This window comes from Pinus tabuliformis, chromosome X (genome assembly GCF_031772625.1).
Source record: "Pinus tabuliformis cultivar Carrire ecotype Pingquan chromosome X, CPIR1, whole genome shotgun sequence".
NCBI classification, from domain to species: Eukaryota; Viridiplantae; Streptophyta; class Pinopsida; order Pinales; family Pinaceae; genus Pinus; species Pinus tabuliformis.
In genome coordinates, this window is record NC_142308.1 from 1639691842 (window position 1) to 1639710171 (window position 18330).

Below are 18330 nucleotides of genomic sequence, written 5' to 3' on the forward strand. Positions count from 1 at the left end.
TTTCGGAGGTATGTCAACTTGTAGGTGATAGGGAGATATACATGTCACAAACATTTATGGACCTCAAAAGCAAGCAGACAAACTCAAGCTTCTCATCTCCCTAGAGGATCTAAGAGCAAGATATTCCAATATGCCCTGGATCATTGTAGGAGATTTCAACATGATAAGATCTCTTTCAGAGAAAAAGGGAGGTATTAGACAGCTAGGCAGACACTCCATGGCCTTCCAGAACTTCATTATGAACATGGGGCTAGTGGAAACTGAAACAATAAATGGAACCTTCACATGGAACAACAAGAGGGGAGGTGCTTCTCAAGTTGCTTCCAAACTTGATAGATTTATTATTTCAGAGGACCTCCTTCTCACAGGCCCTGTCATGATAGATTCCATTCTGCCCTTTGGAGGTTCGAACCACTGGCCTGTATAGCTGGAAGCCACCTTTATGGGCACACCGAGAAATAGACCTTTTAGGTTTTAAAATGCGTGGCTCTCTCACCCTAAATTCACCAACAACATTGATAAATGGTGGAGAGAGGATTTGAACATTCAAGGCACTAAAATGTTCATGCTCCAACAGAAACTTAAAAATATCAAATCCAGACTTAAAGTTTGGAAAAAATGGAATTTGGCGATATATTCAAAGCCAAAAGAGAAGTTGAGCAAAATCTCCAGGAGATCAATTAGATCAACATCACATATGGCTTCACCGAAGAGCGGAAAAAGCTAATTGACTCTTTGCAGGAAGAATGGGAAGATCGATGCTTGCAAGAGGAAATTTTCTGGAGGCAGAAATCAAGGATACAATGGATTAGAGAGGGGGAAAGAAATACAAAATTCTTTCATAAATCTACCATGGCTTATATGGTGCACAATAGAATCACAAAGATCAAAGATTCTCAAGGGATTGAGTTTGTCTCTCACAATGATATGGAATTGGTCCTAGTACAACACTTCCTCAATATTGAAAAGGAGCCACTGATGGATGGATTTATGTAAAGAGCTGAAATATATATATATGCAGCTGGAAAGGTTTGCTAAAGATATTAGCTGTGATCAACGCCATCATGGAGGAATAGTAACAAAATTCTCTAAAAGTGTTCATTAACACAAATTTCCATTAAACTTGTCATGCGATATGATTATAATATGAATTATGACACAATTATTCTCTTAGCTGGACAAGAAATATGCATTTCAAATATATCTCAAAATTATTTTTAACAAATTTTAACGAACACAACGTACCATTTTCTCAAACCAGATGGATGCTTTTAGTAAATTTTATATAAAAGGAGAGCCATGACAAAGATTGTTTTTGCAACTGGATATGGTAAATTCCTTGACAGTCATCTTTTATATGATGACAGGCCCTAATTTTTAGTAATATGTGATACGATATGATGTGAGTCCCTGATTAATATTATCATACATCAATACTAATCATAGATACCATCTTAAATGATTTTGTTTTAATTTAATTGTTTTTTTTGCTAAAGCAAGAGACTTTCCTTTTATTTCAAAAACCCAAAAAGTATAGTTACAATAATTACAAAAGGCTCGCAGAAAAGAGGGCCTGTCAAACCAATGAGAACGAACAAATAAAGATGAGTGCCACTAAACCAATGTCAGTCCAAACTGATGAACACACTGTCCCTACGTCAACACGGAGACACAAGGACAAAGCTCGCATCACCTCCCGTACACAACACTTAAAGAATGAAAAAATGTGTGACCCCACCAACTGACCCGAACAGCACTGACCATTGATTGCCCCCACCCGAGACAGACGAAGTGGAGAGAAAACAGAGAGCTAAGAAGCGAGGTCTTTATGGCAACCCCACCAACTACCCAGTGAGATCTGACCATCAAAATCCCCCGCCAGAAATGGACGATGCGGAGAGATATCAGATAGCTAAGGTGTGAGGTTTTTAAGTCATGGGGAAGGGTGGTTTTAATACCCCCCCCTGCCACGTGTAAAGAACTGAGTGGAATCGCTCTCAATGAGCAAAAACCAATTACCATCCAGGGGCCTTGTGATCAAAAGAAAACTGTTGCTATCCTAGTTTTCCCTATGAAAAGACAAAAAGTGAAGGAAAATCATGGAGGGAGCCAACCTGCCCTTCCACCTGCTTAACCCGACACTTAAACTAGCTACCGAAACCTTCTGGAACTACATAGGAAACCCTAAGTCACCTCTCAAGGCACGAAGGGGAAAAGGTTCCATTCCCCAAAGGAAGAAGTCACCAACGCTGAGAGAACCAAAAATCATGGAGCTGACCGCTGAACTGAGAAGAGAAACAGGCAACAAGAGCATTAATATTGGATTTCTCCTCTTGCTCAACAATAAAAAATTTCTTTACCCTCTGTGGCTTGAGCCTCACAGAGAACTTTTAGCCGGCTAGTAGGCATCTCCTGCCATTTCAATTCTACTCTGCAATCTGGATTAGTCACTCCAAGGTTGGCCAGAAGATCTGCAAGTTGGTTGGCCTTCCACCGAACATGGTTGAAGCTAACCATTCGTATACTTTGGAGGTGTTTTTGGATTCTCTGATACACTTGTATTAGTCTCCATTGTTTTGAGACTCTTTCAGGAGCCGTACCATAGCTGATTTTCTTGACTACATTTATAGAAATTTCAGATTCTGCTTCGATGAGAACATTTGAGCTGTTATTGAGTTTAAGAAGCTCTAGACATTGTTCCAATGCCATTAATTCAGCCATGTTGTTGGAAGCATGGCCTAAATGACAGTGGAAGGCAAAAATTATTTTTCCATCTTCATCTCTCAAGGCACCTCCATAACCTGTAGTCCCCAGGTTGCTTTTAGAAGCCCCATCAATGTTGCATTTTAGGTAACCATTAGGTGGAGGATGCCAAAACTCCTTTTCCATTTCCAGTATTCTTTCTTTTTTCCTCAGACCATTGAGGATGATCTCATGCAATCCCAGCAACTTGAGAGTTCTCAATACAAGTTCTGTGGGAGGATTTGAGGGATAACTATGTAGAGTGGTGGACACAGTCTCCTTTATATGCTTTAAGATCAAATCCATCAGGCAGAGCGGAGTGGTCTTTTCATCCTTGAAGATTCTTTTATTCCTTTCTTTCCAAGCATTCTAGATAATGAAGCTTGGTGTAAAGGTCCAGGCTAAATTAAGGATCTCATTCTTCGCAAAGTCTTTTCTCCACTCGTTCAGGGTATTAATGATGCTACCTTTGTCTTTGTCTATCTGCTGAAAAATTCTTTTGAAGGAATCCCATAACCAGGAGGTATAGGTACAACTATTGAGAATATGCTCCATAGTCTCCTCTTGAGCCTCACATAATGGGCATCTAGAAGGCCCCATCACTCCCCTCTTCTGAATGTTATCCAAAGTTAGTATTTTCTTGTGATGAACTAACCACATAAACAACTTGATCTTCATCCATCCTCGGTAATTCCAAAGCTTTTGCTAGGACCTAGCCAAAACACAGGGCTCTAGGTTAAGAGAAATTCTTTTAGCCTCCTTGATATTAAAGATTCCTTCTTTGTTTTGGCCCCATTTTAACTGATCCCGCCCCTCTGTAACCAGAATCTTCCTCTATTCCAATATGTTCATGAGTTCATCAGTTTTTTCTTTTATGGGGCTATCAGCTCTGCAATCTATTTTTCTCCAGTTTCTCCATTTCTCAGTGTCCTGAGGAAGATTCCAGAAATCCCTGACCCTTGTTAGCCCTTGGAGATCAGTTTCTTGCTTGATGCCCAGAAAATCCTCTCTTAACAACATTGGTTCTTGCTGCCATTTGTCTTCCCAGAAGAGAGCCTGATCTCCATCTCTGATTTCCCATAAGCTATTGTTTTGAACCAGGCCTTTTTTTCCCAAGCTTTGTTCTAGATGTGAGAGCCTTTTATGTTCCCTGACATTCTGATGAGCTCACTCATTTGCCAGGAGTTGGCATATTTCTCTTTCCAGGTATTAGCCCATTGCGCCCCTGGTTCTTTAACCCATCTCCACCAGAGTTTAGCTCCTAAAACATTACTTAGAATCTCCTGATCATATAAGCCTAGGCCTCCATGACTTTTAGGCTTGCAAATTTTATCCCAAGACACAAGGGCACATTTCTTTCTGGTTTCCTCCTTGCCCCAAAGAAAAGCTCTCTGAATGTTCCTAAATTGCTGTAAGACCCCTTTGGGAGCTCACAGGGCTGATAAGAAGAAAATAGGGATAGCTTGAAGAACTATCTTTGTTAGAATTAATCTGTCAGCAAGGTTCAATGCCTTATAAGTCCATCGTTTGATCTTGTCTTGCATCTTGTTGAGCATCGATTCCCAGATACTTTTGTGCATTGGTTTATCCATCATGGGGATATCCAAATATTTTGAAGGGAGGACCTCCATTTGAAAGCCTAGAATTTTAGATATGTTCCTTTGGATATGAATGTTAGTGTTTAAGAAAAAAAAATTGGTTTGGAGAGATTGAATTCCATACCTGAAGCCGGGGCAAAGTCATTTAAGATTTTCTTGTATGCAATTTCCTCGTTGATTGTGGGGATGCCCTGCAGCATGGTGTCATCCACAAATTGTTGATGAGTCAAGGCTTGGATATTCTCCGTTAAATGGAGACCTTTGATCTTTCCTAAGCCTTTTGCCTTTTTGATGGTTCAACCCAATCCTTCCATCATGAGAATGAAGACGAAGGGAGAGAGTGGGTCACCCTGCCCGAGACCTCTAGAAGGAGTAAAGATCTCTGAGTGTGAGCCATTTACCAGAATTCAAAAGATGGGTGAAGTAACCAAAGCCATAATCCATCTGATCCAGTCATGATCAAAACCAAAAGAAGAAAGGACCTTTTTAATGTAAGTCCAATTCACCTTGTCATATGCTTTTGCAATATCTAGTTGTATGATCATACCATCTTGTTTTTTACTAGTGAGAGAGTGAACAACCTCGTGATCCTGAATAATATTATCCAGGATTTTCCTTCCTTCAACATATCCAGACTGTTCCCCAGAAATCAAAGAAGGGAGAAGAGGTTTGTGTCTATTGGCCAAGATTTTGGAAATGATTTTGTAAACAACATTACATAAAGCAATGGGTCTGAACTTATACGGAGTCGAGGCAGAGTCCTATTTGGAGATCAGGGATTGAAGGAGTTGTTGAGTGCTTTCAGAATGGATTTACTTCTTCTGAAGTCCTCAACCACATCCAAGATGTCCTGTTTGACCACTTTCCAGCAAGCTTTGAAAAAATCAACATTGAAACCATCTGGACCTGGAGCTTTGCCATTCTGCATGTCTTTGATTACCATACTGACCTCTGCTTCGGTAATTGGTTTGCTCATGTTAAATTTATCTTCTCTTGACACCATCTTGGGAATATTTTTTATAATTTCCTTGATATATTGTTCTTTGTCTGGATTATTTTCATTTGTGATGCCTCTGAAATATTGAACCAACACACCTTCAATGTTCTTGTGAGAGGTCTAAAGCTCCCCATCAACATTTAGTATTGAGGATATTCTATTGTGATTTCTATTGGCAATGGTGGAATGGGGGAAAAAACGAGTGTTTCGCTCACCTTATTTGAGCCATTGCACTCTTGACTTTTGTCTCCAAAAGATTTCCTCCTGTTTGCGTAAATTCTCCCAATCTAAGTTGAGTTTTTCAACTTGCTCACTTTTGGTTATATCAAAACCATCTATGATCATTGCTTGCTGTAGCTCTTGTTGTTTGACTTATACAAAATTTTTGTTTGCAAAAATGTTACCAAAATCCTTCTTGTTCCATTCTTTGAGTCTTACTTTTATGTGATTTAGTCTTTTATGGAGAAGGAACATTTTGGAGCCCTGAACTTGAAGATCTTCAGACCACCATTTTTTAGTGTTGCTGATGAAGTCTGGATGAGAGAGCCAAATATTCTCAAATCTGAAGGGTCTGTTTCTAGGAGCATCAATTCCCTTGATTTCTAGTTGAATAGGCCAGTGATCTGAGCCTCCAAAAGGGAGAATACTTGCAGATATTTCTGAATTTGTGAGCATCAGCTTCTCGGAGATAAAAAATCTGTCTAATTTGGAGGCAACCTGAGTGTTGCCTCCTCTTTTGTTGTTCCAAGTAAACAGACCGTTATGCATTTCAGAGTCAACCAGTTTCATGTCTTCTGTAAAAGAATGGAATTCTACTGAATCTCTACTGAGGATTCTGGTGCCTCCTTTTTTTTCTGAAAGAGATTTAATCATATTAAAGTCTCCTCCAATGACCCAAGGGATTTCTTCATGTCTACTTCTGAGATCTGCCACGGCGTTCAGAAATCTGAGCTTCTCATCAATTTTCTGAGGGTCGTAAACATTCGTAACCAGGAAGGTCTCTGTCATTCCCATAGGTTGAATGATGGTTGATAAGTAGTTTCTTGTCACCTCCGCATCTATAATGCTGAATTTTTGGGGGTTCCAAAGGGTGAGAATAACCCCCACTATGTTCTCTGCTTTGACTTCTAGAAACTCAAATTTGCTGAGCCATTTGTTGTGGATTTGCCTTATTTTCTGAATGGAGCATTTTGTTTCTTGAATAAAGATTATGTCCGGCATTTCTAGTTTCATTCTATTACTTAGCATTCTCTATTTTCTTTTACTCCCTAGACCTCTGATATTCCATGATATTAACTTCATAATTAAAGATTAGTAAAGGAGTAACTGGTTAGATCTTTCATCTTACCCGAATCTATCATTAGCTTTCCGCACTCCATCAAGAGCTCATGTTGCTTTTTTATGCCTCTCTTTTTGCCTAGATTTCTGGTGGCTAGTCTTGGAATTAATTTCATTGTTTTCACCCCTCTGTGTTCCTATTTGTGGGTGTTTGTACCTTTCTCCAATCCTCGTTCTTGATTCTTCCATAAAAACAAGTGATGTATCCTGTAGCATTCTTCTTGAGGCAAAGATTCTATTCCTCCTTTGGTTCCTTGCTTCAGGAATCCTTCCAGATCCAAGTTTTCCTTGTCAAGGATTTCTTGTAGTTCATGATCTTCCATGTTTGTTTCACTTTGGGTCATTTCTTGGTCCATTTCCATTTCTGTTTTGCTTCTCATGGTTTCTTTTTGAGAGTCAGTTCCTGGAGAAAGATTTATATCCTCTTTTTTCCCTTTTACCTTAGCCGCATCCTCCTGAAAATGAATCTCTCTTATACTTTCTTCAGGCTCCTCTAGCACTTGAAACTTATTCTGACTACCCTTTTGCCCTTTAGTATGTAGTTTTTTTGGCCCCTTGTTTCCTCCTCTTCCTCTGCTAGCCACTTTCTGGAAGCTTTCAGTATTCTTCATTATATTAGGTTTTTCTTTGTTATCTTCTTTGTTGAGAGGGAATTCTCTTAGTAAATGCCCATGTTCATGGCATCTTCGGCATCTGAAGGGGATATGTTCGTAGTCTACCGTCTGCACCCATTCCTCATCTTGAACTTCCAGGATGACCTCATTCGGAAGTGCTCCTAAGAGATCCATTTCCACACATATCCTAGCAAAGGAGGTGTATTTTCCTCTGCTAGTGGCTTCAGAATCTTTGACAAAGCATCCTAGTTTATTGCCAATGGCAGTCAATGATTCAGTTTGCCAGTAGTCAATAGGTAGAGTGTAGAGCGTTACCCACACAGGAACCGAAGAGAAAGTCTCCCTCTCTAGGACAAAGTTCATCCTCCAAGGTCTCATATATAGACCTGCCATTGCAAAAAAATAGGGACCTCCTTTGAATATTCTGTCTTTATCATTGATGTTTGAGAACACCACTGTGAAGAATCCTTCTGACCCTAGATGTAAGTCAATGCTACCTTTGGGTTTCCAATGATACTTGATCCACAACTGCAAAGCCTTTTTTGTGGGCCATAGTCCCATAAATTTATAGATGATGGAATAGGTTCCCATGTGTTCCCTGTGCTCCTGCAGAGCAGGATCATTTAATATTACTCGAGGAGTGATTTCTGCTTTCGGTTTGCAAGGTCTTTTCTAGGTTTTATCTCTTGAGCCCAAATTTTTGTCTTATTCCTCTTTGTCCTTTGTGTTGTTGTTTTCTTTTTCTCTAGTCCCATCTGTGTCTTTTTCAATGCCCTGTTACTATCGTTCATATCTCATTTACTAGTTTCAGCTGGTGATTTATTCTTGCTGGCCACTGCATCTTTGTAGGAGGGAGCAGAGCTGCCTCCCCTACCGCCCTCCATTCGAGTCTGACCCTGCTCACTATGGTCTCCCTGGTCGCTACGAAACTCCCGCGTTCGGCTCCATTCACAATGCTCGAGTTTTATCTGTTTTAATTTAATTGTTATTAATATTCAAACAAACAATATAAATATGGGTAAATTTGACTTATACTAGAGTTAGATTTATATAAGATAATTGGAAGGAGTGATGACTAGGATTATATTTTTTAGTTTTGATTAATGATGAATTTTATTATAATAATTTTATTTTTCTAATAAAATAATTTGATTTATATAGGATATAAATAATTAAATGAAAATATAAATTTTTATTTAATATATATTGGAAATAGTTAGATATTTAAACAAATAATTTAGGTTTATTTAGTTATTATATAATTATTTTAAAAATAAAAATCACTTTAATTATTTAACTATTTTATAATTTATATTTATTGTTTATTATAAAATTTGGTTTAAGCTCATGAAAATGAAATGAATTTAACAAATAAATTTAATTATTGTAAAAAATATATATTATATTACTTGATATCAATACAAAAATTAGTAAAAAAATATTAATAATAAATTAAAACTGTTATCAATTTAAATAACAAATAACTTTATTTAAATAAACTCTTTTTTTATATTTATATATTTTTAAGGAATATATTTAATTTATCTTTCATTTACTCTTTAAAATATGTAGGCTTAGTTTAACTTCTAGACAAAATGATCTTTTAGAGACAGTTTTTCTAGCTAATTTTAACCAAAATCTGGCAAAGATTTTTAAAAACTTGAGTTTAAGTTATTTAATTTGTATACTTTGAGTGCTCTAAAAGTTAATTGGACTAGATTTTAAACCTTAACACTAACTCGAATTTAATATTTTTATATTAATTTAGCTATATTTAAACTAAGCCTCAAGTACTAGCTACTATGTAGCACTTAGTTATAGATAATTATATAAATGAATTTCTTATTTGTAAATAGTCATTCTTCATTTCATTTTATTTTTTATGATTTTATTAAATGATACATTCAAATTATAAACATATTTATTTGTTAATAATTAAATTAAAAAATACAAATAATAAATTAATATAATATTTAAAATAGTTAAAATAGAAATTCTAAATTAATAAATAATTTGAATATTTTTTTAATTTGAATATTAAAATATAAGTAATAGTAATTTGTAAAAGAGTAAATTCAATAGATAAGAACATTAAAAGTTCCATCCTAAATAACTAAGATAATCAACTTAAAGTCATAAATATAGATTATAATCTACAAGAGCGTTTCAATACACGTGTTGTTGGGATCATGATTGTCATTACACCAAAACCTGTAGGTGTTAGTAATAAACGGATGCATCTCCAGAGTTAACAAATCTATGAGAGGTGGTTAATCACATGTCATGAAGCACACAGAGAGCACTGGTTATCCAATGTCTAACAATCTCCCTCCAACATCATTACAATGTCCAACAATCTCCCCCGTTGTCAAACTCTAGACCTTTAGCTTTGGTACCAGTAGTTGGAATCACAATTTCCATTACACCAAAACCCGCAAGTGTTAGTAAAAAAATGCATCGCCAATGTTAACGGATCTATGAAAGACTGTTAAGCATATGTCGCGAAACACATCGAGGGCGTTGGTTTTTCCAATTTCCAACACATACTTACCGTTAAACTTAAAACTGAATATATATTAGAAATAATAATAACCTTTTTAACTTCAAATTCTACTTGCTATTGAATTTCGAAGTTCTAGGATTATGAAATTTAGGAATGATCGCTTACACAAATGTACAACACAAATTCAAACAAAATTTTCAACACAAATGTGATTGAATGATGTGTTTCAAATAAAATGATAAAAGATCAAAGATCAGCTTGTGTTATTTATTTAACTTCTCCACCCTATCTATATATATATATATATATATATATATATATATATATATATATTAAAATTTATTTTTATTATAATTTTTTGATATAATTTTAATTTTTTATTTTATATACTTAATACATATTTATAATTATAAATATGTTTTCTATATATTTAATATATATATATATATATATATATATATATATATATATATATATATATATATATATATATCTTTTTTAAAGTTTGTTTTGTATTGAAATATCAAATATTTACATCACATTCACTAATTTTATCATCTCTAGCTTATTACCTTGGAAACCAGACGAGAGAGTAAAATATAGAATCATTACCTATCAAAATGAGATTCAACTGACTATTCAAAATATGAGAATGCAAAAGGATTGTGCTGCACCACATGGGGAAACCAAAAACAAGAACAAAAATGGGAAGTCTTTGGAGACTGCAGAGTTTGAGACAATAAGTAAAATAAGCTAAAGATAAACTCTAAGAGGAACCTATCAATAGCCTTGATGGGAAAGCATGCAGAGTACGAGGGAGTTAGTCATTCATGCATTGGGCCAATCAATCTGGCTTGTTTGGAGCAGCTTCGTGATATGGGATAACCCAACTTCACATTGAAAGTGGCGTTTTTTGTTTGAAGAATTGATTTGAATAAGTTTCACACGGCTAGCGGGGAGGGCAAAGCTAGGATAAATTGGATTGCTGGCTGGCTGGTCGATTAACCGAGGAGGGCCTTCCGGGCGGCTGGTTGAACCCGTGGATGCTAGAACGTGACGCTGGCTGGGAGAACCCGAAGCCGGGAGAACCCGAGGCTGGATGACTAGATGGCTGGATAAGATAGGCTTAGTTCAACCCCTTCTGATCATTCCGATAATAAACCCTACTGCATTGCCGTGGCAACCCAAAGCAGATAGGTGGTTATTCAACAGTAAAATGTAGGGAACCTACGCCTCAAGAGGACAATTGAGTATTGAGGTTGACAAGCTGCTCCTTGGAATTGCATGGAGTAGTTTTGAAATACCCTACCTAGGAAAAGAGGTATTATAACCTAGGGCAAGTTGTGAAGAAGTGGAAAGATTATTTGATGGGAAAGGAGGCAGTAATTCACAAAGATCACTAGCCAGTATAACACCTTCTATCCCAAAATAAGCTACAATGGACTAGGCATTACAAGTGGATGGTGTTTCTATTGTAGTTTCATTTAATGATCAAGTGTAAGAAGCACAACACAAACAAGTTTTCTGACATGTTTTGAAGGCCACCCACATCAAATATTATGTGCAAAACATCTAACAAAATAGACATAATAAGAGGCCCATTTTGATCACTGAAGGAAGACCAAAGGACTGACTCTAACAGTGGTGCCATCTGGGATGGTAGCTCCTTGGAGGTGCCAAGAACCGTAGATCTCTGGGAAAATGCAGATTAGTGCCTCATCCATTGGGCAATATGTTCAAATAGCTGCAAACTCAAAACAACTCATACCAATCCAAAAACATATACATACTGCAACCTGTACATAAACAAATATTGAAAACTAAAATGTTTCCTCAGGCAGCTTATTTATGTACAAATCTAACCTACTTTGCTGCAAAATTAATAGATCAAGTAATGTTGTAATGCCAGATCAACCAATCAAGTAACTGTGACAAGGATGTTGCTTGGAGGTGCTTGAACCAGGACACAAATGTAAATGCTGACAACCATCCATGCACAAACTGGATTTGGCTGTGTGAAAGACAATCTAACTTATCATTCAAACTGAAAAACTTTTCCATGTACGCTGCAATAGGATCGAAGAAACCAGACTCTGTTTGCTGCCCCAACTCATTAACATATGCTCTCGGCTAGAGATTGTCACAACCTTGCTGTAAATCATAACATCCTTCAATCCAACCATCCAAGGGCAGCCTTACCTTTTCTTCTTTGGGAGGAGGGAGGGTTTCCAAGAACTGTTTAGGGTCTTGGAAATCATATGATTCAATTTGAACATCCAATAGTTCCAATTTATTTTCTAATATTTCAACCACTAAGCCAAGAAAACAATATTTACTTTCAGGTGTGAGTTGGCTGGATTTCAAACTAAGAAACAATAATGTTGAAAAAATTTGATCAATCTGAAATCTTGCTAACTCATGCCTTAAAATCAATAACATTTCACTAGATAATGAATTTTCCACATACCCTGTCATCAGTGATTACCATCAACATTCTGAAATCTGGATTCTTTGGCAGTGAAGTCGAAGCCCGGGATCTTGAATAATGGAGTAATCAGGTATATGATTTCAGCCTTCATAAGTGTCTGACTACTGTCCAACATCAGCAATTAGATCTGCAACTTGAACGATCTTTCCCTGAGAAGATCTGTCACCTCGTCCTCAGCAACGGCGCCAAAATTTTAGCACTCAGAATTAACCTCAGGGCTGAGAAAAGGAAACTCTGAGGTAACCATAGACCAAGCTTTGATTTGGCATCTAGCGCTGCCAGACCAGAGAGGGATCTCTATTTTCCAACAATGTGTGGCTGCAATAAATGAAATTTTAGGCTAGATATGGAGTGCGGGGATTTGTTTTGAAAGGTTTTGGGTCAAAACAACAGGAGAAAGGATGATTGGGCTATGGAATCGATGCCATTTTTTGCCGGCAAACTTGGGGCAAATTAACTGCCATGTTCAGCTAGATAGAAGATTGCAAATGTGAGAAGAATAGGGGAGAAAGCCCGCTGCCCTACAGGCATCAAACAAGGTATGGATCTACAGTAGCAATGTTAGACGAAAGAGAAACACGAGGTTACTCAGCAGAGCATCTAGCAAAGGATGAATTCTGCAAAGACAACCATTACATCTAACAGTAAAATCATCATGAAAGGAGCATCATAGGGGATAGATTCCTAACACATCTCTTAAATAAAGCTATAACAAGGTAGAGAAAACAAAATATGTAAGTGAATTACAGGAAAAACATACTGAACAGTAAACACCATGATGGATCCCAGGTCCAAAGGGAAAAATCGCTTTATTAAAATGACATTTAGGAAAACTTTACAAAGTGCCAAGTAGCCTCTCTTTGCTGCCAAAATTGAACATCTATATTTTAAAAATAATCCTATATATACCCTATTAGATATTAATTATGAATTCCTAAACATAGGAATCAAAATAATTAAAATAGAAAAATCAAACAAACACCTAAATATATTTTTATGCTGTCAAATAAAATAAATCTAACTTATAACTAAGGAATTAAATCAAAACAAAATAGAACAATTGATTTTATGCCACAAGTCGAATTGCCTGCCTAAGTTTGTTTTGGAACATCACTGGAAATTAGGGATAATCTAGGATGTTGATCAAATCATCCTCCACCTGCGCTCTGTAGATGCCTTGGATTCCTAAAATATTTGCCATTTGTTCATTGAATGTTTTGAATACTACCACCTCTCCTTCAAAAGCTCAATGTTGTTGATTTCATAGCTAAAATACTTGCCATCGATTCCTAGAAAATATGAACGTACGGGAGGAGATGTGAAGTCATCTCTAAGAAGGGCAGCATCAGCGTAGTCAGCCCCTCTTGGCACATAAGGCCTATTGATCTCATTGAGATAATTCTGCTCTAAAACACGTTCTCTTCTTTTGTTCTCTAACGGTGTAAATATTCAAGCCCTGGATCTACCCCACAATAATCAAGATTAGATAACAACCCGTTCCTCATAGGCAATATATCAGCAAGAAGCAGGGCCTACCTCTGATACACAAAAGAATATGGATCTTATGCTTGCAAAGCATAAGCATCAAGCAATGGTGCATGCTGAGGCAATATTGTGTGAGGTCGATATAATGGAACTTGGGGAACCTGATCAATAAATGGTACATGTCTTGTTGCCCCAACATTATCACGAACAAGTTTCCCAGGACTACTGTATCATGGACCATGAGAGTTTAAGGACCATGAGTGTTCAGAAAAGGTATCGGTTGAAACAATTTTGACAACTTTTTAACCTGTTCTATGTTTAGTTGAAACTTGAACTTGTTTTTCCCATAGTAATTATCTTTAATTGCAGCCTTGAATTTTTCCTCTGGCAATGGCAAGAATTCCTTCTGAATACGGAAGCGTATTTGGGCTGGAAAAGGCTTCTTCGAAGTCTTGAATGCATCACGTTCAAGTTCATATCCACCTTTACCTAAAGCCTTGTATATTCCACACATCAGACGAAGGTTGAAGTCATACAAAAAGAGCCACATTCCATTTGTAACCTTCTCAACAAGCTCCTTGTGTGCCTGAGGCAACCCAAAAACACGATAACGAAAACCTATCGACCATGACCCTTGCTTTCAGAAACGCCTTCAATGATTCTGGGAATTCCACCCCATGGGAGGTGTCCTACTCAACTCATTGTCCAGGAGACATCTTGGATTAGAGCTAGCGTGAGCGAAAGAGCAGTGCGAGGTGAAGTGGGCACCTACACAACCTTGTTTTCTAGAATGACCCTACGCGCAGTGCCATAGTCCAGAAGCACAACACCACAGCCAGGAGCACAGCGCCACACTCCAGATTGGCTTGGCTGTCGATATTTTGACTTGGTTTCAATGTTTTGACTTGTGTGTGTTGTGGATGCAGGGGCATTGAGATTTGGAGCTGAGCTGGGCCTTCGTTCTCATCGTAAGCATGACAAAAAAAACAAGAATCCTTGGAACCAATACGCAAGTTTCAATGCCTGCAATTTTTCTTCTTTCTTTCTCAATTTTTTTTGCCTTCTCCTCTGCCAATTGTTTTACGAAACTAAGGAATTGAACAAAGCAAGTTTCTCAGTGTTGTGGCAGCACTGTCCTTTCTCCTCACATCATGTTGGGACTCTACAAAAGCTTTGAATCTCTGAAGCTCTAGCAGCACAACTGCCTCAAAATCTGGCCTGTTCCTGTGCCGCATCTCAACACATTTTAATGCAATTTTGGCTAGCTCCATAGCTTCCCTAATAGGCCAATCTGTAACAGATTGATCTAGAATATTTTTTAATGAGCCCCTCTCGACAACCCTTTCCACATCATGAGAAATCCCCATTGGTTTTCTAGCAATCAATAATTAGAAGAGTACTACTCCAAAATAATAGAGATCAGACTTGGTTCGAAGTATCCCTCTTCGCTGATACTCTGGGTCCATATAACAAAATGTGCCTAAGATTGTGGTGTTCCTGTACAGTGTAAGACTACCCGAGACCATTGGAGGAACAAGCTTGGCCAGGCCCATATCACCTATTTTGCTCACAAAGTTCTGAATAAGCAAAAATATTTGTCGGTTTTAGATCACGATGAACTACTAGCCTAGGCTTGAAACTATGTAAATAGAGCAACCCAGTGGCTATTTCTGAACTAATACTAAATCGTGTATATCATGGAAGAGGTGGTGTTGCTCCATTGTGAAATAAACGATCCTCTAAACTTCCATTTGACATATATTCATATACCAAACATCCAAGCTCTGGACAAGCTCCAACCAACAAAACTATATGGGGATGTTGTATATGGCTAAGTACTTCAACCTCTTGTTGAAATTGTTTCCACCCTTGGGTAGCATCTGGGTGAAGAGCCTTGACAGCCACTAGGCTATTATCCAATGTACACTTGTAGATAGACCCATATGAGATGTAAGTAAACACTAAATGAACATCTATAAATCTTCAAGTAATTCCTCTCTAGGACCATGAAACCAGCAGCTGTAAAATTTTCACCAGTAATATCCCTATCAACAATGTACAGTTCCCTCTGCATAGGATATCTCTTTCAATCAAAGCAAAGAAACGAGCTCGCCATATGTTGAGATGAGGATTAGCAGCACAGTAATAAACCTCAAATGTTATGTTCTCTTCTTCTATATCACAATCCAGCTACAATACTAGCCACTAACCTCTCTTAGCTTCCTCTGGATCACTCAATACTTGAACTGTTGCACGGGAGGCCTTTGAGTCAACCATTCATTCAATCGTATCTCTAGATCCGGGAGCCGGTTTTCGGAGTGTGATATACCACTGGAAAGCTATTTCTGAGCTACTCCTGATAAACATGCTTATGACATGTTTTACGCTAAAGATCATGTGCAAAACATCTAACAAAATAGACATAATAAGAGGCCCATTTTAATCACTAAAGGAAGACCAAAGGACTGACTCTAACATAATAATGTGATTTCATGGGTCCTCTATTGATTTACCTTAAAACTTCGGTATATCACTTGGTAACTTAGTAGGAATTGCTATACAAAATCGATAATAATAGATAGGATCATTTGTCGTCCAGGATAAATATGGAAAATCTAAAGTTTTGATAAACCATAATTGTCGGTTAAAGTCCTGTTTTGGATTTTGATAACCCTTATGGTTAAGCCCAACCCCTGGAGGAGGATACCAATGGATGTCCTGGAATAGATTGTCTGGTTGGTATTTTCATTCCTCCAGGGTAACTAGGGTGAGACATACTCGATTGTGGCTAAAATGGAAATTGAAAAGTATGACTAGGGTATGGTTGACTCTAAAAGGGTGGACTTTGAACAATTTGACCCAAGTAGTACTTTCCCTATGAAGGTTGACTTTGCGGACATTGACCTTGAACAAATTGGCTTTGAAAAGGTTGGCCTTGGAAAAATTGACATTGTAAAGGCTAGCTTCGAAAAGCTTTACCTTGAAATGGATGGATTTGAAAAGCGTGAACTTGATACATTGTCTTCATTATCCCTATTCTAGGTTTTTCGATAGGAATCTATGTTGCAAACTCGAAAGTAGGACTATTTTGATAAGAAAATGATTGAAGGATAATCTGTGTAGGTTGTTGAATGGTATTTGAGGCGTAACTTGGACAACCATTTGTGATACTCTCGAGATAGGTGTTTGAGGTGAACTTGGAACCAGTTGTTGAAAAAATGTTTGAACAATAGACTGAACAGGTATTTGAGGATTGCCCCTGAACATGTTGCTGAATAGGTATTTGTGGAATTCCCTAGACAAATTGTTGGAATGGATATTGAACAAGTATTTGCAAAATCCCTTGGATAGGTGTTACAAGTCTATTTGGGCACATCACTCTCGAAAATCAGATCAGTACAATTAGTGCTCATCAAACCCTAATTCAGTTGCTACATGCCCTAGACAAGTCATCAAATTGAATGCTTCCATGCATGAAAAGTTTCCTAGCTTGAAACCTTGCTAAAATGCCTCCTTGGGACTCCAGCGCAACCTTGGTCAGGGGTAACTGCACTACAGAGTAGGTAGGCCCATTCAGACCTACACTGCAGTGCACTTAGGCCCACTTTGACTTGCGCTAGGTGAGGATGAGCGAAATTGACATAGGATTATGAGAATATTCCTTGATTTTAGAGCATTCTAGAAGGATTCCTAGTTGTTATCTCATCCTATGAGCTCGACTTTGGATAGGCTATGGATAAATTAACCCTCTATCCTCTCATCCCTTTCTCCATGGAAACTAACTCCAATTTTGGAAACCATTCAATGCCAATTTATGACGAAACCACTTGCATTTCCCTATAAATTGACCACTCATCATAGTGATCAAGGGGCTATAATATTGATATTGTAGTGAAATACTGTTGGTTTGAGACTTTCATTGTCAGGTAATGTCATGTTGTTAGATTGATGTGTTATTGGTGTGATGAGGGTCTGGACTAAGCTGGATGAGTGAATTCAGTTCGAGCGGGAGCAACGGGAGAAATTCAAAGGAGATCAAAGGAAGCGAAAGATCACAAGTAGGCTCCTTCATCTCATCTATCTATTGTAGGAAAAGGTTAAACCACTTTCCTTCTGTTGTTCTAAGTGTAACTACCCACTTAGGGAAGATGTACTTATCTGTAGGTATAAATTCCATATAACAAATTTGCGACCATACTGGGGAGAGACCATTGTTCCTAGTACTTTGCCCTTATCCAACTACATCCTAGTAGACTTTACCTGACTTCATTGATCTCTTTTTAGTCATCTTGAAGTGCTTTTTGGTCAAAAAGTAGGCTTAAATGTCTACTGATTGAGCTGTCTAGCACCAGTGCAGTGTTGGTCTTGACACAGTGTACTGCAGAGCATCCTTAGCTTAGAGACAGTGCTCTGCAGTGCACTATTTCCAACTCAGGGCTATGCTGATCCCTTTCAAGCCAAAAAACCCATCTTTTGCTTGGTTTTTTCCAAATTTTCTTATGATATTGTTTGCTGAAAGATTAATGTTTTCTATGGCTCTAAAATCAATTTGTATTTCTTCTCCT

The 18330-nt window shown here is 37.6% G+C and overlaps 1 pseudogene; it reads right to left on the reverse strand.

The window, feature by feature from the left end:
• Window positions 1-13504: 13504 nt before the first annotated feature.
• The window catches only part of LOC149146314 (uncharacterized), a 31312-nt pseudogene continuing 26486 nt past the window's right edge, over window positions 13505-18330 (reverse strand).